This window comes from Bactrocera dorsalis, chromosome 6 (genome assembly GCF_023373825.1).
Source record: "Bactrocera dorsalis isolate Fly_Bdor chromosome 6, ASM2337382v1, whole genome shotgun sequence".
NCBI lineage: Eukaryota > Metazoa > Arthropoda > Insecta > Diptera > Tephritidae > Bactrocera > Bactrocera dorsalis.
In genome coordinates this window covers 29,497,325-29,519,284 of record NC_064308.1, presented here as the reverse complement: position 1 = coordinate 29,519,284, position 21,960 = coordinate 29,497,325, and the positions used below count along the sequence as shown (strand labels likewise).

Here is a 21,960-nt window from a genome sequence, read left to right as displayed (position 1 = left end):
AAGACGAAATATCTCCTGTCATCAAACAAACCGTCGCGTCACTCGCGACTTGGCTCCCACGTCACTGTTGACAGTCATAACTTTGAAATTGTAGATAATTTCGTCTATTTGGGAACCAGCATTAACACCACCAACAATGTCAGCTTGGAAATCCAACGCAGGATTACTCTTGCCAACAGGTACTACATCGGACTGAGTAGGCAATTGAAAAGAAAAGTCCTCTCTCGACGAACAAACGCCAAACTATATAAGTCGCTCATAATTCCCGTCCTGCTATATGGTGCAGAGGCTTGGACGACGACAACAAGCGATAAATCGACGTTGCGAGTTTTCGAGAGAAAGGTTCTGCGAAAGATTTTTGGTCATTTGCGCGTTGGCCACGGGGAATATCGCATTCGATGGAACGACGAGCTGTACGAGATATACGACGACATTGACATAGTTCAGCGAATTAAAAGACAGCGGCTACGCTGGCTAGGTCATGTTGTCCGGATGGATGAAAACACTCCAGCTCTGAAAGTATTCGACGCAGTACCCGCCGCGGGAAGCAGAGGAAGGGGAAGACCTCACACCTTTTTAAGGACCAAGCGGGGAAGGACGTGGCTTCGTTTGAATATCCAATTGGCGCCACGTAGTGAAGAGAAAAAACGACCGGCGCGCTGTTGTTGACTAGGCTATAATCGCGTAAGCGGTGTCCACGCCAGTAAAGAAGAAGTGGAAGAAGAACGAAGCGGCATGGAGAATATTCAGCTTACCGTTATACATCCCAACACCTCCAACACTGACACATCATACTGTGCACCTCCAAAACGACCAGTGCGTGTATTTTACAAAGGCAAACCCGCTGCTCGAGTTGCATTACCGTCTATTACCACCTTTGCCGCATATTTCCTCTTTTATCAAGAGGACGTGATTGCTCCGACTTTGTTCTATGATATAGCACGTGGAAACCGTCATGAAAAGAATGGAAACATCGCGTTCAGGGCGCATTCGTCGTCGGTTGTCATTGTGTACAGTTGCCACCCGTAGATGGCCAGAAGGCCACTACGGCGAATCAATGTACGACGCCTTGTTGTGCCGGTCTGCGACTAGGTTGGGAGAGATCTTTGCGATTATGATAAGCACATGCGCACTGAAATTTATTGAGGATACAAATTTTTCGATGGTTAGAAAATAACATCCCGATTTGAATATGCCTGTCCCACAAAGAACGGAAGAACTGTCCATTGATTTAGTCAGAGAACTTGGTTATGATACTGTGACTTTCGGAATTCAAGTCAACCAAACAGAGCCCCTGTTACTACCGGTACATGAAAAATTTTCAATTGAATAACAAACCGCATAGCTAGCGTACAAGGGGCTTTTTTTCTTAGACGCAAACAAAACTTTCGTTGGGGGTTATTGAGCGAGGTACGAGATAAACGCATTTCTCAAGGCTTCGACGGTTACAGCAGAATACTACCATGAGGATCTAGCTCTTCAACGATCAGAAGCCTGGACTCCTCGCACAGATCCTTATCGAAGTCAGCGATAGATACTAACGGCCAAATAACCTTTGACAGCATATTTAACACTGTTGTCAGCTCTTCTTCTTCTTAATTGGCGTAGACACCGCTTAACCGATTATAGCCGAGTTAACAACCGCGCGCTAGTCGTTTCTTCTTTTCGCTACGTGCCGCTAATGGGATATTCCAAGCTAAGCAAGGTCGTTCCCCACTTGGTCCTTCCAACGGAGTGAAGGGAGCGACTTATAGAGTTTGGTTTTTGGTTGTCGAGAGAAGACTTTGCTTCTCAATAGCCTACTCAGTCCGAAGTAGCACCTGTTTGCAAGAGTTATCCTGCGTTGGATTTCCAGGCTGACACTGTTGGTGGTGTTTACGCTAGTTCCAAGATGGACAAAATTATATACAACTTCAAAGTTAGGACTGTCAACAGTGACGTGAGTGCCAAGTCGGGAGTGAGACGACTGTTTGTTTGATGACAAGAGATATTTCGTCTTGCCCTCGCCCACTCTCAGACCCATTTGCGTTGCTTCCTTGTTCAGTCTGAAGAAAGCAGAACTAACGGGGCGGGTGTTGAGACCCATAATATCAATATCATCGGTATACGCCAGCAGTTGTACACTCTTATAGAAGATGGTACCTTATCTATTTAGTTTTGCAGCTCGAACTATTTTCTCCAGAAGCAGGTTGAAAAAGTCGCACGACAGGGAATCGTCTTGTCTGAAACCTCGTTTAATATCGAATGGCCCGGAGAGGTCCTTCCCGATTCTGATGGAGCTTTTAGTGTTGCTCAACGTCAGTTTACACAGCCGTGTTATTTTTGCGGGGATACCAAATTCAGACATCGCTGCAGAAAGGCAGCTCCTTTTCGTGCTGTCTAAAGCAGCTTTAAAATCGAAGAAGAGGATGTGTGTCGATTCTCCTTTCACGGGTCTTTTCCAAGATTTGGCGCATGGTGAATATCTGGTCGGTTGTTGATTTGCCAGGTCTAACGCCAATCAGTTTGTTGACGGTGGGCTTTAATCTTTCACACAATACGCTCGATAGAACCTTATATGCGATGTTGAGGAGGCTAATCCCACGGTAGTTGGCGCAGAATGTGGGGTCTCCTTTTTGTGAATCGGGCAGAGCACACTTAAATTCCAATCGTTGGGCATGCTTTCGGCCGACCATATTTTACAAAGAAGCTGATGCATGCTCCTTATCAGTTCTTCGCCGCCGTGTTTGAATTGCTCAGCCGGCAATCCGTCGGCCCCTGCCGCTTGGTTGTTCTTCAGGCGGGCAATTGCTATTGGAACTTCTTCATGGTCGGGTAATAGAAAGTCTGCTCCATCGTCTTCGCTGGGGGAATCGGAATCGCGTTCACCTTCTCCTGGCGTTGTGCGATCACAGCCGTTCAACAGGCTGGAGAAGTGTTCCCTCTATAATTTGACTAGATCACCATTGGGGGTTCTACAATAGTATGCCGCATTTTTTCGTAGAATTTTCGAGCATTACCCCTGTCGGTCAGCTTATCAAGCTCTTCGTACTCACGCATTTCGGCCTCTTTCTTTTTCTGTCTGCAAATGCGTCTCGCTTCCCTCTTCAACTCTCGGTATCTATCCCATCCCGCACGTGTTGTGGTCGATCGTAACGTTGCGAGGTAGGCAGCCTGTTCTCTCCGCCGCAACACGGCACTCCTCGTCGTACCAGCTGTTCTTTTGCACTTTCCGAAAACCAATGGTTTCGGTTGCAGCTGTACGTAAGGAGTTTGAAATGCCGTTCCACAGTTTCCTTATACCGAGTTGTTGACGAGTGCTCTCAGAGAGCAGGAGTGCAAGCCGAGTAGAAAATCGTTGGGCTGACTGTTGTGATTACAGCTTCTTGACGTCGAACCTTCCTTGTGTTTGTTGGCGTGCGTTTTTTGCTGCACAGAAGCTGGTGCGAATTTTGGCTGTAACAAGATTGTGGTCCGAGTCGATGTTAGGACCTCGGAGCGCACGCACATCTAAAACACGTGGAGACGTGTCGTCCGTCTATCACAACATCATCGATCTGGTTGGTGGTTTTTCGATCCGGAAACAGCCAGGTAACTTGATGAATCTTCTTATGCTGGCCAAGCACGATTTTGACATCGTGGCGGAGCAGCTCACATAAGTGCGCTCCAAGCGCTCATAGAAGGAATCTTTGGTCACATCGTCCTTCTCTTCCGTCGGGGCGTGGGCGCAAATCAGCGATACGTTGAAGAACCTCGCTTTGATGCGGATTGTGGCTAGACGTTCATTCACCGGAGTGAATGATAGCACTCGGCGACGGAGTCCCTCTCCCACCACGAATCCCACACCAAACTTGCGCTTCTTTATATGGCCACTGTAGTAAATGCCACAAGGACCTACTCGACTCTGTCCTTGTCCCGTCCATCGCATTTCTCAGACGGCGATGATGTCAGCCTTTATTTTTACGAGGACATCAACCAGCTGGGCAGCGGCACCTTCCCCATTAAGGGACCGGACATTCCTGGTGCATGCCCTCAATTCGTAGTCCTTATTTCGTTTGCCATGGTCGTCATCAAAAGGGGGGTCTCTCATCCGAGGCTGTTGTTGTTTTTTTCATTGGAGTGCGTTTTACGTGACGGTTCCCAAACCCAGCGCATCCTCCCTGTTGTCAGCTGGGAAAATATATTTATTAATGAGGTATTTCCGAGTTTACAAGAAAACCTGTATAACGGGTAGTGGTTGTTCTAGATAGCTATTATGGCATCCAAAAACAAATTGGCAGAAAAAAATAATAAAACAATAATAGATCAAGTTACTGATGAGGTGGAGACCTTCATCTCAATACCCACGTTGATGACAACTGACAACGCAACCATATTCCCTGTAGAGTTCTCAAATTCCTTCGACCTGTCAAAATCCATAATGTACAGAGCGAAAAATACCACATAAAATTGATAAGATCGTCTTCATGAACAGTTTTTAGGCTGAAAGGTGGACCGGACGTAAGAAATGAAAAAAATATATAAAGGATTCCCTTTGGTTTTCCTCAGAAATTCTTTTTAATAAATTTAACAATTATTTCTTCTTATTTCAAAAAGATTTGTGTTCAAATAAATTATTTATACGAAATCCTTATCATTTTTCTTAATATTTCTGTAAAAATTTGAGAAAAAGCTGAAAAAAAGAGAATTCTTTTATAAGATATCTCTTTACAAATATTAAGAAGAAATACCTCATTAATCACATTTTTGAAACGCAATTATGCAAATTGCGCAACAAATAAAATAAATCAAATAAAATAAATCATTAAGAAATCATACTATTTTTCAAAGCCTTCTTTTTGCTAAAACATTTTTTTGTAACTTTCATATTGATGTACCTAACGATCACTTGCGTTTTTTCCTTAAGGCGAGGGACTTGAACAGACTTGATAGTACGACGAATGTGTTGTTTTTTTCTTTTCTCTCTCTTACATATGCAATTAGATTTAAATTCAGTATTTATATAGCGGTATTTTGCTTTTTTTACTCCTATTATAGCAGAAAATTAGAATCTGCTTATTTTTTAAATTGATATATATAGTTCTAGTTTCAATTCAACAAGCAGCGAGTGTGGGTGAAAACGAAAATTATTTGTATTTATTTTGTGATCAATTTTTAGTGGTTTCAAACAATATGGACCAGACAAATATGGATATGGTTCTTCCATAAACATTATCTTTATTGAAAATGTGGGAATTATGTGACGATGCACTCTATTAAAAATGCATGGAATCACCACATTCCAAATATTTAAAACAAAAAAATGAAATTGAACGTGTGTTTACGCTCTTTGAAAATAAGTTCTTTGGCGAAATGATAAAATTCAAAGCAGGGCTCAGAGAATGGAGAAGTATTGTGGTAAGTTAATAGTTACGTATGTTATAAATATATTATTTTATTTTGATATAAGTAACATAAACTATTATGTGTTACGCGTTGTATTATTTTTACGTAATGGCTGGAGATGCCATTTCTCGCTGACAGGAAGACGTTGTCGAATAACACTCGGGTTATAGATTGGCTGGAGAAAATTTCATCAAATTTGAGTGTTTCCAGACACCCTCTGCTCAGTTGCCACCTGTCGCTACAATACAAAAAAAAGCACATTAACCCATTCCTTACCACTGTCCTATTTATAGGACACCATAGTAAATATTTTTTTTTTCAAAACTGACCTTTTATTTTATTTATTTCTGTAGAAATTTATATTCATGTACTATTTTTCTATTATAATAATTTTTCTGGCTATTAAAAGTGTTAACATTATTTTAATATGAATTTTTAAAACTGGTCAATTTTGTAATTTAGGTCACTACATGATGAAGAGGGACAAACAGAGGCGTTGCCAAGGACTAGGTTGTAAAAAAAACCTCTTACTTTTTGTGTCAAAAGCGATAAAATACTTTGCAGTGATTGTTTTATACCTTATCACAAAAAACAAGCTTAAATACGATGATGATTTTAATAAATTTGATTTTTTTTATAAGCGTTATCTTTAATTTTTTCTGAGCATATATCCCCAGTGTCCTATTTATATGACGGGCTGATTCATCAATCAAGGTATTTTTTTATTTTTTTTATTTCATATTCTTCTTTCTTAACGTATTAAGAGCCCAAGTTACAAATTTCGCCAAAAAATTCCAATGATATCGATGCTTGGGAAGTAATTGGTTAATAGGGCAGATGGAGTTAACGTAAAGCGAAAGTTTGCAGTGATTGTTTTATACCTTATCACAAAAAACAAGCTTAAATACGATGATGATTTTAATAAATTTGATTTTTTTATAAGCGTTATCTTTAATTTTTTCTGAGCATATATCCCCAGGTGGAGGATGGAGTCATGTGTAGAAGTTCACGCAAGTGAGGAAAGTTCTCTGATCGCCATTCACTTGGGAGTGGCCAGAAACGATTCTTTTACATATGACTCAAGCAGCTCACGACTTCCGGTCTTTGACCAAGTATCCTCTGGGTAGCCTAAGAACATCCGTTTGAAGGCGAGCTAACGTGAGAAGGCGAAACATCCCCTGCATAGGGTTGTGCGCTGGGTTTGGGACCCGCCACGTAAAAAAACACCCCCAATGAAAAAGCAAACACAGCCTCGGATGAGAGACCCCCCTTTTGATGACGACCATGGCAAACGAAATAAGGACTATGATTTGAGGGCATGCACCTGGAATGTCCGGTCCCTTAATTGGGAAGGTGCCGCTGCCCAGCTGGTAGATGTCCTCGTAAAGATAAAGGCTGACATCACCGCCGTCCAAGAAATGCGATGGACGGGACAAGGACAGAGACGAGTAGGTCCTTGTGACATTTACTACAGTGGCCATATAAAGGAGCGCAAGTTTGGTGTTGGATTCGTGGTGGGAGAGAGACTCCGTCGCCGAGTACTATCATTCACTCCGGAGAATGAACGTCTAGCCACAATCCGCATCAAAGCGAGGTTCTTCAACATATCGCTGATTTGCGCCCACGCCCCGACGGAAGAGAAGGACGATGTGACCAAAGATGCTTTTTATGAGTGCTTGGAGCGCACTTATGAGAGATGCCCCCGCCACGATGTCAAAATCGTGCTTGGCGACTTCAACGCCAGGATGGGCAAAGAAGGTATCTTTGGCACTACGGTCGGTAAATTCAGCCTCCACGAGGAAACATCCCCAAATGGGTTGAGGCTGATCGACTTCGCCGGGGCCCGAAATATGGTTATCTGTAGTACTAGATTCCAGCATAAGAAGATACATCAAGCTACCTGGCTGTCTCCGGATCGAAAAACCACCAACCAGATCGATCATGTTGTGATAGACGGAGGACACGTCTCCAGTGTTTTAGATGTGCGTGCGCTCCGAGGTCCTAACATCGACTCGGACCACTATCTTGTTGCAGCCAAGATTCGCACCCGCCTCTGTGCAGCAAAAAACGCACGCCAACAAACACAAGGAAGGTTCGACGTCGAGAAGCTGCAATCACAACAGACAGCCGAACGATTTTCTACTCGGCTTGCACTCCTGCTCTCTGAGAGCACTCGTCAACAACTCGGTATAAGGGAACTGTGGGACGGCATTTCAAACTCCTTACGTACAGCTGCAACCGAAACCATTGGTTTTCGGAAAGTGCAAAAGAACAGCTGGTACGATGAGGAGTGCCGTGTCGCAGCGGAGAGAAAACAGGCTGCCTACCTCGCAACGTTACGATCGACCACAACACGTGCGGGATGGGATAGATACCGAGAGTTGAAGAGGGAAGCGAGACGCATTTGCAGACAGAAGAAGAAAGAGGCCGAAATGCGTGAGTACGAACAGCTTGATAAGCTGGCCGACAGGGGTAATGCTCGAAAATTCTACGAAAAAATGCGGCGACTTACAGAAGGTTTCAAGACCGGAGCATACTCCTGTAGAACCCCCAAAGGTGATCTAGCCACCGATGCCCAGAGCATACTTAGATTATGGAGGGAACACTTCTCCAGCCTGCTGAATGGCAGTGAACACATAGCACCAGGAGAAGGCGAACCCGATACCCCAATCGATGACGATGGAGCAGACGTTCCATTGCCCGACCATGACGAAGTTCGAATAGCAGTTGCCCGCCTGAAGAACAACAAAGCGGCAGGGGCAGACGGATTACCGGCCGAGCTATTCAAACACGGCGGCGAAGAACTGATAAGGAGCATGCATCAGCTTCTTTGCAAAATATGGTCGGATGAGAGCATGCCCAACGATTGGAATTTAAGTGTGCTATGCCCAATCCATAAAAAAGGAGACCCCACAATCTGCGCCAACTACCGTGGGATTAGCCTCCTCAACATCGCGTACAAGGTTCTATCGAGCGTATTGTGTGAAAGATTAAAGCCCACCGTCAACAAACTGATTGGACCTTATCAGTGTGGCTTCAGACCTGGAAAATCAACAACCGACCAGATATTCACCATGCGCCAAATCTTGGAAAAGACCCGTGAAAGGAGAATCGACACTCACCACCTATTCGTCGATTTCAAAGCTGCTTTCGATAGCACGAAAAGGAGCTGCCTTTATGCCGCAATGTCTGAATTTGGTATCCCCGCAAAACTAATACGGCTGTGTAAACTGACGTTGAGCGGGACCAAAAGCTCCGTCAGGATCGGGAAGGACCTCTCCGAGCCGTTCGATACCAAACGAGGTTTCAGACAAGGCGACTCCCTATCGTGCGACTTTTTCAATCTGCTGCTGGAGAAAATTATTAGAGCTGCAGAACTGAACCGAGCAGGTACAATCTTTTATAAGAGTGTACAGCTGCTGGCGTATGCCGATGATATTGATATCATCGGTCTCAACACCCGCGCCGTTAGTTCTGCTTTCTCCAGACTGAACAAGGAAGCAACGCAAATGGGTCTGGCAGTGAACGAGGGCAAGACGAAATATCTCCTGTCATCAAACAAACAGTCGTCGCACTCGCGACTTGGCACTCACGTCACTGTTGACAGTCATAACTTTGAAGTTGTATATAATTTTGTCCATCGTGGAACTAGCGTAAACACCACCAACAGTGTCAGCCTGGAAATCCAACGCAGGATAACTCTTGCAAACAGGTGCTACTTCGGACTGAGTAGGCAATTGAAAAGTAAAGTCCTCTCTCGACGAACAAAAACCAAACTCTATAAGTCGCTCATAATTCCCGTCCTGCTATATGGTGCAGAGGCTTGGACGATGACAACAACCGATGAGTCGACGTTGCGAGTTTTCGAGAGAAAAGTTCTGCGGAAGATTTATGGTCCTTTGCGCGTTGGCCACGGCGAATACCGCATCCGATGGAACGATGAGCTGTACGAGATATACGACGACATCGACATAGTTCAGCGAATTAAAAGACAGCGGCTACGCTGGCTAGGTCATGTTGTCCGGATGGATGAAAACACTCCAGCTCTGAAAGTATTCGACGCAGTACCCGCCGCGGGAAGCAGAGGAAGAGGAAGACCTCCACTCCGGTGGAAGGACCAAGTGGAGAAGGACCTGGCCTCGCTTGGAATATCCAATTGGCGCCACGTAGCGAAGAGAAGAAACGATTGGCGCGCTGTTGTTGACTCGGCTATAATCGCGTAAGCGGTGTCTACGCCAGTAAAGAAGAAGAAGAAGATATATCCCCAGTGTCCTATTTATATGACGGGCTGATTCATCAATCAAGGTATTTTTTTATTTTTTTTATTTCATATTCTTCTTTCTTAACGTATTAAGAGCCCAAGTTACAAATTTCGCCAAAAAATTCCAATGATATCGATGCTTGGGAAGTAATTGGTTAATAGGGCAGATGGAGTTAACGTAAAGCGAAAAATATGGATATTTGGAGGCAAAAAACCAAAGTACAGTGAAAATGACATACTCCAAAATGCTGAAATGGGCTAATGCTATCAACAAAGTTTTCCCGAAAAAAAGAGCGGGAAATATAACAAATTTATAATGCTTTTTAAAATTATAGACATCCACATAGTTTTGATTCTTCATTATTAATTTTTAGTACTCTTTAATTTGAATGCAGTTCATTCCTTTACAAAAACCATCTATGTAAATTGAAGTTTGGAACTTTGAACACAAATTTTAATACTTTAATTATTTTTTTCAAAGTTCCAAATTGAAATAGTTTTGTTAAGGAATGAACTCCGTTCTACTTCTATGTTGTATAAATAAAATAATACAACTTGTGATTAGAGAGAGGTCTAAAAATGTAATAATCACTATATTTTGTCAAAACGATATACAAGGAGCTTTCAAAAGTAAATAGGACTTTCTGAATCTAGCGTCCCCTAGTGGTACCATCTATATGTGTGTCGACTGGTGCATTAAAATCTGCTATCTTTATCGATTGTAGGAAGAATTTCATGACATTGACAATTTCCTAGCGTCAGTTGATTTATATTTAAATAAAACCAGTTACATCCTACATACATGATTCCGCTCACCTAGCGTCAGTTGACACCATGAACCACAAAAAACATATAGACATGATGCCGCTTGCGACTATCGAACGCCCCATTAATTCGATATCTCTGCGGGCATATATGTATGTCTCATATTGTACAATTGGTACTATTGAGTATAAAAACACTGACGTTTCATTTAAATCCGTTTATCTCGCCTAACTTGAAAACCGAATCTTTTCTTAGAAGGTCTGGCAAAGGTCTAGCTATCGTTGCGTAGTCCAGTAAGAAACGTCGAAAATATGACGTCAACCCCAAAAACCTTTGTAACATTTTTCTGTCGGACGGAAGCGGAAACTTTTGTACAGCAGTCGTCTTTTCTTCCGATATGTTTTATTTTTTGGACGCATTCGGTCAACTTCGCGGAGGGCACCGAATCAGAATAAAGCGAGGATGAAGATGGATTAATGGCTTACAGGACTGTTGGAAAAAATGACCGAACCGATGAAGAATTGTCTCTAAGTGGATCTGCAATCGGGGGGATTGTTCTTGGAGATATGAAGAAAATGAATGTCCGAAGGAGAAATGCGCTTCGATAGGGACTAATAGATGTGCGGTCATGCTGTCAGATATCGGAGCAGTCAACAAAATTCGGAAAGAGGCAAAAAATGCTGTCATGACTCCGTGTTTCTCGCACAAACTCAACAACAGCATTTCAAAGTCAGTGAAAGTACGATTAATCGAAAACGTTGCCAGTGCCATAAGAGAAGTCGACAAATTCTTCAAGAACTCATTTCCAAAACGTGTGACTGTATTAGCAAAGATACTTGGTGAAAAAATTGTCCAGTTGTGTGAAACAAGATGGGTAGAGAGGCACAATGCTGTCCTTCAATTTGTTGCGAAGTTACCGTTCATCATCGAAGTCAAAAATCTGAGAGTGAAGAACAGAGAAACAGCAGGCAAAGCAATAATTCTCATATCGACTTTGTGCAAGTTCGAATTTATCGTCGGGCTCTTCTGTCTCAGCGACATTCTATCGCTCACCCATTCGCTCAGCGTAGTTCTTCAAAAGGAAGCAATTGATTTGGCGAAGGCATCAAAAATGTTTGGGACATTGCTTGCTACGTTGGAAAAAGAGGGAAAAATTTGATGAAATATTCCGATTGATTTATTCAGAAGCCAAGAAAATGGAGGAAAAACTCGATGTTGACGAAGCGAAACCGAGAACATGTGGTCGACAAACGAAACGCGAAAATTACGACGTGAGAACTTGCGAAGATTACTACAGGGTCTCTGTCTACATACCTCTACTGGATACCATCAAAGAAGATTTGGAAGCTCGTTTTTCACAAGAAGTTTTGGATGGTTACCAATTGAGTGTGTTGCTCCCAGAAAAAGCAAGTCTTTTAAAAGAAAACGAAATCGATGATCTAATCGGTTGCTTGATATAAAGATTCGGGAATCATCTGGATGATGAAAAAAGCGTACAAAAATTTAAATTCAAAGGTGAATTAAGCTACTGGCAATGTCACTGGCAGCAGCAACAAAAAATTGAAGGCACCGAAATTCCAACTTCTGCACTGGAAACATTAAGAAAATGTGATTTCGACATATTCCCAACAATCCACACCTATGTATCTCCGAGTATTCTGTACACTTCTCGTAACAAACGCGAGCTCTGAACGTTCTTTCTCTTATCTTCGCCGCATCAAAACACGGTTTAGGACGACCATGCTTCAAGAAAGACTAGTTGGATTAGCGTTGCTTCATACGCACCATGACATCGAAATCACCGCCAAAGAAGTCATCGAAAGAGCCATCGTTTGGCCAAACAAAATCCGTGATCTCTGGAAATTCCAGCGAAACTGTGCGTGAATTCATCAAATATCCGCCGAAATGATCATTGCAATTCATGGAAATGAAATTGAACATCTCCGAAACATCGATTTATCGCATTTTGACAGAACATATGGGCTTTCGAAAGGTGTGTGCACGGTTTGTTCTGCACAAATTGACTTACGACCAAAAATTGCTCAAAATCCAACATTCGAAGAACATCATTGTGAGCGATTATTTGACCAAAAATCACATTTAAACCATTAATAACTATCGGATTCGCCTTATAAGGCACCGTGCGACTTCTTCCTTTTCGGAAAAATGCATTTGCCTATAAAAGGAAAGCGTTATGCAGACGTAGAGGCCCTTCAAAAGGCTTGCACCGGCATACTGGTGGACATACATAAGTACCAGCAAACGAGCTAAAACACTCGTTCGACATGCTTTTGAACCGTGCAAAAGCTGTATTGAAGCAGAAGCAGACTATTTTGAATAAAATAAATTGATTTTGCCGAAAAAACCATTTGTTCTGTTTTTTTTTAAGTTCTGTTTTCTTTCAAGCTCACCTTGTAACAAACTTTTTCTCTAATATTTTGATATTTAACTATATTTTGATATTTAATAATTTATTTTGATATTCTAATATTTTGATAAATTAGGAAACATACTACCTGGCGCGAAAATATGAAAAAAAAATCTTACAGGCAAATTATTTTCACGCTGGACAAACGTAAATAACGCTGGTTTCACATCAAAACTTGTTTTAGAAGAGTTGGAGCCCATTTCATCAATTTCCTCTGGTATGTACTTTAGCCAATTTTTAAAATCATATACTTAATTAACTTGGAAAATATAACCCTTTTGTCGGGGTGATCGACGATATATGTGCCGGTGTGCCAAATAAAATAAAAACTATTAGATTTCGGGTAATTAACAATTCACTTTGTGTATTTGAGGGTGTGTAATATATGTATATGTATGTTAGTATATACAAGTGTGTGGGTATGTGTGGATATATACTTATAATGTGGGTTATATGAATTAGGTACAAATATAATTCTAATATTACTTAAAGGGTAATTTATAAGTATAATACAATACAAAATTCAAATAAAACCTGATGTGGTTACTAATTCCCGCGTTGATTTTCAAAGGTTCTGCTACTGTTGTTGCTGCTAATACTGCTGTGGTTATTATTGCTGCTGATATTGCTGCTGTGGTTGTTATTGCTGCTGATATTGCTGCTGCTTTTGGCGCCTGAATGTCCGTCCGCTCTGGTGATTCGTTTTATTGTGTTATTCTGTTTGTTGGGTGCTTCGCTGTTATGTTGGCGCTGTTGGGTGTTTTTTGCATTGTCCTCTAATTCGTATTTAGACGAGTTAGGAGGACAATGCAGGGATGTGTTCATTTAGTATGAACATCCCGGCCGCCTTGCAGTGTCTGCGAATAAAAAGATTTTTAGATCTATTTTGATTTGGGTAAATGAATAATGAAATAATGAACGGGTTGGAGGTATACTTGGGGTTCAATTCGCGCAAGCACCGGTTAAAGTCCAACCGAATGCGGTGTTTTGTGCGATCACGGTGCTGTTATCGGGGTTGAATAAGCCGGGTTTCATCAATCTTGGGTAGATGTCAGCTCCCAGTTCCAACATGATTTTGTCGTCTTTCCAGAATTTAGGGTCGGCTAGGACTAAGTGGTCGAATTTCTTAATGATTTCGCCACTTAAGTCACGAGTATAGGGTCGGGTCGGTAAATCATGCGTCAATAGGCAGTTAACTTCGACATGCCAGTCGGAATCAGTTAATGATCCTATGACGACTTTGCATATGCGATGCGAGTCGAGGTACGTTTTCGGTAACCTCAATCTCTGAACCAGCTCTGACGCAATTATAGTCACCTTTCGGGTCGGGTTGATTATGGCTCGTATTTTGTTCCATTTGCCCTCGTGTTTAACCTTAACCATGACTGTTGGTATGAGGGTCGGCTTGCCCAGTAACGTGAGTAGATCCTCTTGTCTGTGTAATCGTTCTTCGCCTTTTGCTGTTTTCTTTTGCTCTTTGCAGAACAGCCTGGGGTGTCCATGTAAGGTTGAATGGTGTTCCCCGTTGCACATGGCACATCGTTTTTTGCTTGTGCACTTTTGGGTGGAATGCGATCTGGCCAAGCAATTGACGCAGTACTTGTATTTATTAACTGCGTCAAACTTTTCATTGATGTTCATTTTGGTGAATTTTGAATAGGTTACCAGTCTATGGTCTTTTTTACACAATCCACAGGCGACGTGTTTGTGTGTTCGTTTTGATGGACGGCTGATAGCACGCCGAGCCGTGCGATGGGTACTTCCTCGTTCTTCACGAATAGGGGAAAGGCTGATGGTACGTCGGGCCGTGCGATGCGTATTTCCACACTCCTCTAGAATGGGGGAAAGAGTCGCTTTAAAGCGATGCAGGCGTCTTGCCAGGGTTCCTTCGTCGAAGAGTGGGCTGATACTACGGGTCACGCTAAGTGATCGTACAGTGAATGTGGGGCTGCTTTGGCGGCTGCAAATCGACTTCCTTCTGCTTTGAGGGGCCATGTCACTATAAGGAAATAAGATTAACTATTTGGTAAAGTGACTATTATTGGGCGGGTAATTGTTCCCTGAGAGGTACGTATGTCAACTACTCTTGCTTTATTGTCTGCACCGAGATATGTTTTTTCGATGCGACCAAGTCTCCACTCATTTGGGGGTAGAGTTTCTTGACGTATAACTACCATATCGTTAACGTCTATGTTGCGTTGAGGGTATTTCCACTTATATCTTTTGTGGAGTTCTTTCAAATATTCTTCTTTCCATCGTTTGCAGAAGTGTTGATGGAGTATCTTCAGTTTTTGCCATCTTTGTGCAGTGCTTAGATGTGCATCTTCTAAGTTTGGTTCTGCTGGGATTAATAAAGGGGTACCTATTAAGAAATGGCCTGGAGTTAAAGGTTTTAAATTTGTTGGGTCTTCACTTAATGGGCTTAAAGGACGAGAATTCAAGCAACTTTCGATTCGGGTTAAAAGGGTAGCTAGTTCTTCGAAAGTGAATTTCTGGTTCTGAGAGACCTTTTTCAAGTGGCTCTTTAAACTTTTCACTCCTGCTCCCCAGAGTCCACCCATGTGTGGAGCTCCTGGAGGATTAAAGTGCCAGTTGATATTTTGATGTGCTTCACTAGTCGTTAGTTGAGTTTTCAATGACTTCATGAATTCTCGCCGATCTTTAACTAAAAGTTTAGACGCTCCAACAAAATTAGTACCATTGTCCGAATAGAGATCGGCGGGACATCCGCGCCTGGAAAAGAAACGTGCGAATGCGGCCATGAATGCGTTGGTGGTGAGATCACTTACTGGCTCTAGATGTATGGCTTTGGTTGCATAACAAACAAATACGCATACATAGACTTTGGTGATCAGACATGCTCTGCCGGTGTAATTTTTTATGTCATAAGGACCGGGGAAATCGATTCCTGTTGCTGCGAATGGACGGGTTAAGGTGGTACGTTCTGCGGGTAGTGCTGCCATAATCTGAGTAGTATTGCGCTTTTTGTGCAAAACGCATGTTTTGCACTGATGAATGGTAGACTTGATGAGGGTTTTCAGCTTCGGTATCCAAAATTCCGAACGCATAAGTCGTAAGACTAGCTGGTTGCCGCCATGAAGAGTTATTAGATGGGTAAATTGGGTGAGTAGTTTGGCTAATCGACTGCTATAGGGTAATAACGGGTGATTTTTTTGAGGTTAGGATTTTCATGCATTAGTATTTGACAGATCACGTGGGATTTCAGACATGGTGTCAAAGAGAAAGATGCTCAGTATGCTTTGACATTTCATCATGAATAGACTTACTAACGAGCAACGCTTGCAAATCATTGAATTTTATTACCAAAATCAGTGTTCGGTTCGAAATGTGTTTTATCGACAAATTTTGTTCAGCGATGAGGCTCATTTCTGGTTGAATGGCTACGTAAATAAGCAAAATTGCCGCATTTGGGGTGAAGAGCAACCAGAAGCCGTTCAAGAACTGCCCATGCATCCCGAAAAACGCACTGTTTGGTGTGGTTTGTACGATGGTGGAATCATTGGACCGTATTTTTTCAAAGATGCTGTTGGACGCAACGTTACGGTGAATGGCGATCGCTATCGTTCGATGCTAACAAACTTTTTGTTGCCAAAAATGGAAGAACTGAACTTGGTTGACATGTGGTTTCAACAAGATGGCGCTACATGCCACACAGCTCGCGATTCTATGGCCATTTTGAGGGAAAACTTCGGACAACAATTCATCTCAAGAAATGGACCCGTAAGTTGGCCACCAAGATCATGCGATTTAACGCCTTTAGACTATTTTTTGTGGGGCTACGTCAAGTGTAAAGTCTACAGAAATAAGCCAGCAACTATTCCAGCTTTGGAAGACAACATTTCCGAAGAAATTCGGGCTATTCCGGCCGAAATGCTCGAAAAAGTTGCCCAAAATTGGACTTTCCGAATGGACCACCTAAGACGCAGCCGCGGTCAACATTTAAATGAAATTATCTTCAAAAAGTAAATGTCATGAACCAATCTAACGTTTCAAATAAAGAACCGATGAGATTTTGCAAATTTTATGCGTTTTTTTTAAAAAAAAGTTATCAAGCTCTTAAAAAATCACCCTATATAATCGGATAACGCTCGTTGTATGATAATGCCGCTGAATTGCTCAACCGACCATTAACTCGCATTATTCCTTTGGGATCGATTAAAGGGTTTAGTGTCAAAATTGTACTGTTTTTGGGTATGCTGGTTTTCTGGGTTAAGGCTTCATACTCTTCTTGGAAATGCTTCTTTTGGGATAAAATAATTAGCTTCGTGCGGGTAGTGTTGAACTCCTCTGGACTTATTTCCAACGTCGTGTATGACTGTTGTGTTTTATTGGGTGACGCATTCGAACAGAATCGGAACAAATATGCTACAACTCGAATGGCTTTGGGTAAGGACGAGAATCTGTCCAGGATATCCTCTTGTGTTGTGTTCACGAAGGTTCTGATTGGCCGGAGTTCCAGTGTTGTATCGCTTGATTTTTTGGTAACTGGCCAGTGTATTGGGTCGAGTGTTAGCCATTGGGGTCCGTGCCACCAGAGGTTATTATTAACCATTTCCAGAGGTGTGCTTCCGCGAGTAGCTAGATCTGCCGGGTTGTCTTGACTTTCGACGTGAGTCCAATTTTTGGTTCCAACCTTTTCTGCGATTGTGGCAATTCGGTGGGATACAAAGGTTGTCCATGTGCATGGGGGTTTGCTAAGCCATGAAAGAACAATTGTGGAATCCGTCCAAAGGTGAGTATGGTATTGGGTCATGTTTAGTTGGGGTAGGGTCGCATCCACTAGATTCGCCAGAAGAACTGCTCCGCAAAGTTCTAGCCTTGGTAATGACATAGTCTTTATTGGGGCCACACGAGTCTTGTATACCAAAAGGGTTGTCCAGGTATTTGCGTTTGTAGAAACACTGATATATAGGGCTGCTGCGTAGGCTTTTTCAGATGCGTCAGAGAATCCATGAAAATTGATGATCGCGGATGTCGAGAAGTGGGTCCATCGAGGAATTTCAATGAGATTTAAGGAATCGTAGTCCTTTATGAATATTTTCCATCGATGGAGAGTTAAGGGTTTCAAACATTCATCCCAATCGGATTTATCCAGCCAGATCTGTTGCATTATTATTTTTGCGGTGACTACAACGGGGCTGAGCCCACCAGCTGGGTCGAACAATTTTGCTATAATCGATAGTACTTCTCTTTTAGTATACGAGGTTTTATCTTGAATAGGGTTGATGAGAAAAAAGAACGCATCTTTTTTTGCATTCCATCTGAGTCCTAGTGTTTTTGTGTTATTGAATACGATTCGAAACATTCGCCATTTTACTACTAGGATTACGAGGTCTGCTTGTAGAATGGGTCCAGTGTGTAGTACATCATTGAGGCTGTTCCTGTTCGAGGTGGGGCATGAAGCGTTGAATACTACTCGCAGTTGAGTCGTTATGCGATCCGGTTTGATGACTGCGTGATGTGGCAGATAATACGTTTTCGTATTATCCGCAGGGTCGTATTCAACTTTGGTCATATGACCGAGTTCCAAATACTCGTTGATGGCCTTGTCGTATTCCGCTTTTATTTCGGGTTTTCTCGACAATGACTTTTCATTTCTAAGAAATTGAGCTAGAGCTATGTGTCTTGAGTTTTATCTTGAATAGGGTTGATGAGAAAAAAGAACGCATCTTTTTTTGCATTCCATCTGAGTCCTAGTGTTTTTGTGTTATTGAATACGATTCGAAACATTCGCCATTTTACTACTAGGATTACGAGGTCTGCTTGTAGAATGGGTCCAGTGTGTAGTACATCATTGAGGCTGTTCCTGTTCGAGGTGGGGCATGAAGCGTTGAATACCACTCGCAGTTGAGTCGTTATGCGATCCGGTTTGATGACTGCGTGATGTGGCAGATAATACGTTTTCGTATTATCCGCAGGGTCGTATTCAACTTTGGTCATATGACCGAGTTCCAAATACTCGTTGATGGCCTTGTCGTATTCCGCTTTTATTTCGGGTTTTCTCGACAATGACTTTTCATTTCTAAGAAATTGAGCTAGAGCTATGTGTCTTGAGTTGCCCAATTCGATGTTTTCTGGGGTTTTTAAGGGTAATGTTACCACATAGCGCCCATCTGAGTTTCTGTGGGTCGTATTTCTATAAATTTGCTCACAAACTATATCTGAAGTTGAAGGTAGAGGCTTCCTTGGAACTTCTTCAACTTCCCAAAATTGTGTGAGCAACTTGTCTGGGATCATCTTATTGAAAAATTACATTATCGAGGGTGATAAGGGTTTTTCTGGTGTGGGTCCGGATAAAATCCATCCGAATTCCGTTTCTTGGGCTAGAAGGGTCCCGAGTACATTTTTCCGTACACCACTGAGAATTATTTGTGGGTACAGGTCACTTCCGATCAATATGTCCACTGGTCTGAGTTTATAAAAATGAGGGTCAGCTAAACTAAAACCGAAATCTGTATTAGTGATGATCGTACTAAGTGAGTGAGTAGGTAAATTATCGGTTAAAGATTTTAAGATAAACGCGTGTGTTGTTATCTTGAACTCTTTTCTGGTCGGTGAACGAAAGGTGAGTTCACAAATCTTGGAGGGTGTCGCCGAAACGGTGTTGTTCAATCCAGTCACTTGTGCATTTCTCCTGAACGTGGGTATGTCCAATTTTCTCTGGAATTTCTCTGAAATAAAAGTGGCTTCTGACCCGGAATCGACTAGTGCGCGAGCTGTGAATGTTTGCCCTTTGTATAAAACTTGGACTACAGCAGTACCTAACAAAATCTGCTTCCCACTGAAGTTTTGCGGGTCTTGGGTTTTATTTGTAGTGTACTGTAAGAGGGTTGTGTAGGCTTGCGGATTTATATTGGTATAAAGGGTTTGGGAGGTACTACTGGTGTTTGGGTCAAGAGGCGGGTTTGAGGCTCTTGATCCTTGCGGGGGGATTGGGAACGGGTTGGTGTATCCCTATGCAGAAGTGTGTTATGTTTCTTTCTGCATATTCTACAAAAATATTTGCTCTTGCAATCTCTGAAACTGTGAGATAATGCAAGGCAATTGAAGCAATAACCATTATTTTTTATTGTGGTTATTCGGGTCTCAACATTCATTTGTAAGAACTTTGGACATTCTCGAATTGAATGTTGTGTTCTACAAAGCTTACAACTTTCAATGTCTTGAGGCTTTTTTGAAAGGTTGTTGCCTCTAACTGGGTGTGCGCTAGCGTGTGAAAAATCCAGGGTCGAAGTTCCGGAAACATTAGCGTGAAATGTGCTGAACTTCCTGTCTTTTCCTTTCCTATGGGATCCACTGTCGGATTGGGTCACTGGAACGGGTTCAGTTAGATTTCCGACTGCTTCCAAAGATTTATATCGATGAGTGAGAAACGCGTCGAAAGTTTTCCAGGATGGTATTTCCGAGTTATCTTCTAGGGTGTCCTCGAATTGATGAAGTAGGGTTTTGGGTAATTTCAATCCGCATAAGAAGATTAACATGGGGTCCCAGCTACTTGTGTCTATGTACACGTTGTGTAGATTTGTGAGGCAATTGTTGACGGTCCTCTGAAGGTGTTTGATCGCGCTTCCACTTTCTTGGGTTGCTTGGGGTAAGTTGAATAAAATCTCCAATTGCGCGTTGACCTGAACTCGTTTGTTCTCGTATTGGGATACCAGGTCTCTCCATGCCATCCGGAAACCATCATTTGTTAAGGGTGTATTTTTAACAATTGCTCTTGCTTCTCCTCGGGTTTTTTGAATCAAATGGAACAGTTTTTCCACGTTGCTGATTTTGTGATTGTTTACGTATATAGCCGTAAACATATCTCGGAATGAAGGCCAGGTTGCGAAATCTCCATAAAATATGTCCGTATCACAAGGGGGTATGTGAATTGAGGGTCCTATATCCCGCGATGTATATTCCTCTGAAACTCGTTCCTTTATTACTGGGGTTGGGGTCTTGAGATCATCTATAGCTTGATTGATGGATCTTAAACATTTTAAATATAATTGATGACCCTTTTTAAATTTTTCTTTGATTTTTGCAAAATCAATAGTTTCACCGGGTTTTTGTGGGGTTCTACGAAAGGCATCGTACGACTTGTTTGCCTTGTCATATATCGCGTTGAGTTCAACCCTTTTTATTTCTAGGGTATAAATTGACTCATCTTCGGGTTGGGTGTCGTAATGTTCCTCAATGTATTCGAACAAATCGGAAATACAAAATTTAAATTCTTCCATTATTATTAAAAAATCACTTAACCGGGTTTATGACGACGAATTAAATTGAAATAAAACAAATAATAAATTTGATAAATTAATTCTTTATTTAGTTTGAATTTTAATTGATTAATAAGAAACGACTTTATTATTATTATTATTTTTTTTTTTTGTTCTATGTGTTTATTTTGAACCGCAAATATAATGGGTGAAATTCCGACGAACGAAAAATTTCCTAATGGGTCCTTTTTTGTGCTTGCTCACACTGCACTTGCAGTCAACGTTAGTTCGTTATTAGTTGAGCGGGTAAAGCAATAAAACATATGTACGCGTAGGTACGGGTGGGTGCCAAAGCAACGCTACTTGGCTCTCAAAAATTATATGCGTATGTATGTATGTCAACGTGTAAGGTGCAAAGCGGAATATGGCAATAACAAAGTTAGCAAATACTTTGTGCTTAATACCGGTTAAGCAAAAGATTTACTTTGGAATAGAATATGGATTTTTTTTTGTTTCACTTTGCCGTTTTATTCCGATTTGCACTAATTTATGTATATCACAATATTTTAAATAAATTCGAGTTTGGGTACTTACAATTTTTCCACGTATGGGTTTGATGATAAAGTGGTTGAAAAGTTGATTGGGTGGGTAAATATTAATCCGCAGGATCCAAAATATGGTTGATTGGGTTGTTGAATTTGTGTAAATCTGATGATTCAAACGATGATTTATTGGTGTTTGGGTGGGTTGATTTTATGAGGCAGAAAATCCGGCTCGAAGGACCAAACTGTCGGGGTGATCGACGATATATGTGCCGGTGTGCCAAATAAAATAAAAACTATTAGATTTCGGGTAATTAACAATTCACTTTGTGTATTTGAGGGTGTAATATATGTATATGTATGTTAGTATATACAAGT

The 21,960-nt window shown here is 41.8% G+C and overlaps 1 protein-coding gene and 1 long non-coding RNA gene across 7 annotated transcripts in view; both read left to right on the top strand.

Moving 5' to 3' along the window:
- LOC105228660 (paired box protein Pax-6) overlaps nucleotides 1-21,960 on the top strand; it is a 267,990-nt gene that overhangs the window by 191,515 nt on the left and 54,515 nt on the right. The window lies entirely within an intron of this gene.
- LOC125779572 (uncharacterized) overlaps nucleotides 1-21,960 on the top strand; it is a 43,396-nt gene that overhangs the window by 18,112 nt on the left and 3,324 nt on the right. For 4 of the 6 annotated variants that reach the window (XR_007423345.1, XR_007423344.1, XR_007423343.1 and 1 more), the window contains 3 exons: nucleotides 5,138-5,376; nucleotides 5,827-6,078; nucleotides 12,895-13,035. This is a non-coding gene — a long non-coding RNA (uncharacterized LOC125779572). Of the gene's footprint in view, nucleotides 1-5,137; nucleotides 5,377-5,826; nucleotides 6,079-9,460; nucleotides 9,670-12,894; nucleotides 13,036-21,960 lie in introns of those variants that run through there. The other 2 variants (XR_007423342.1, XR_007423340.1) reach the window with 2 other exon arrangements.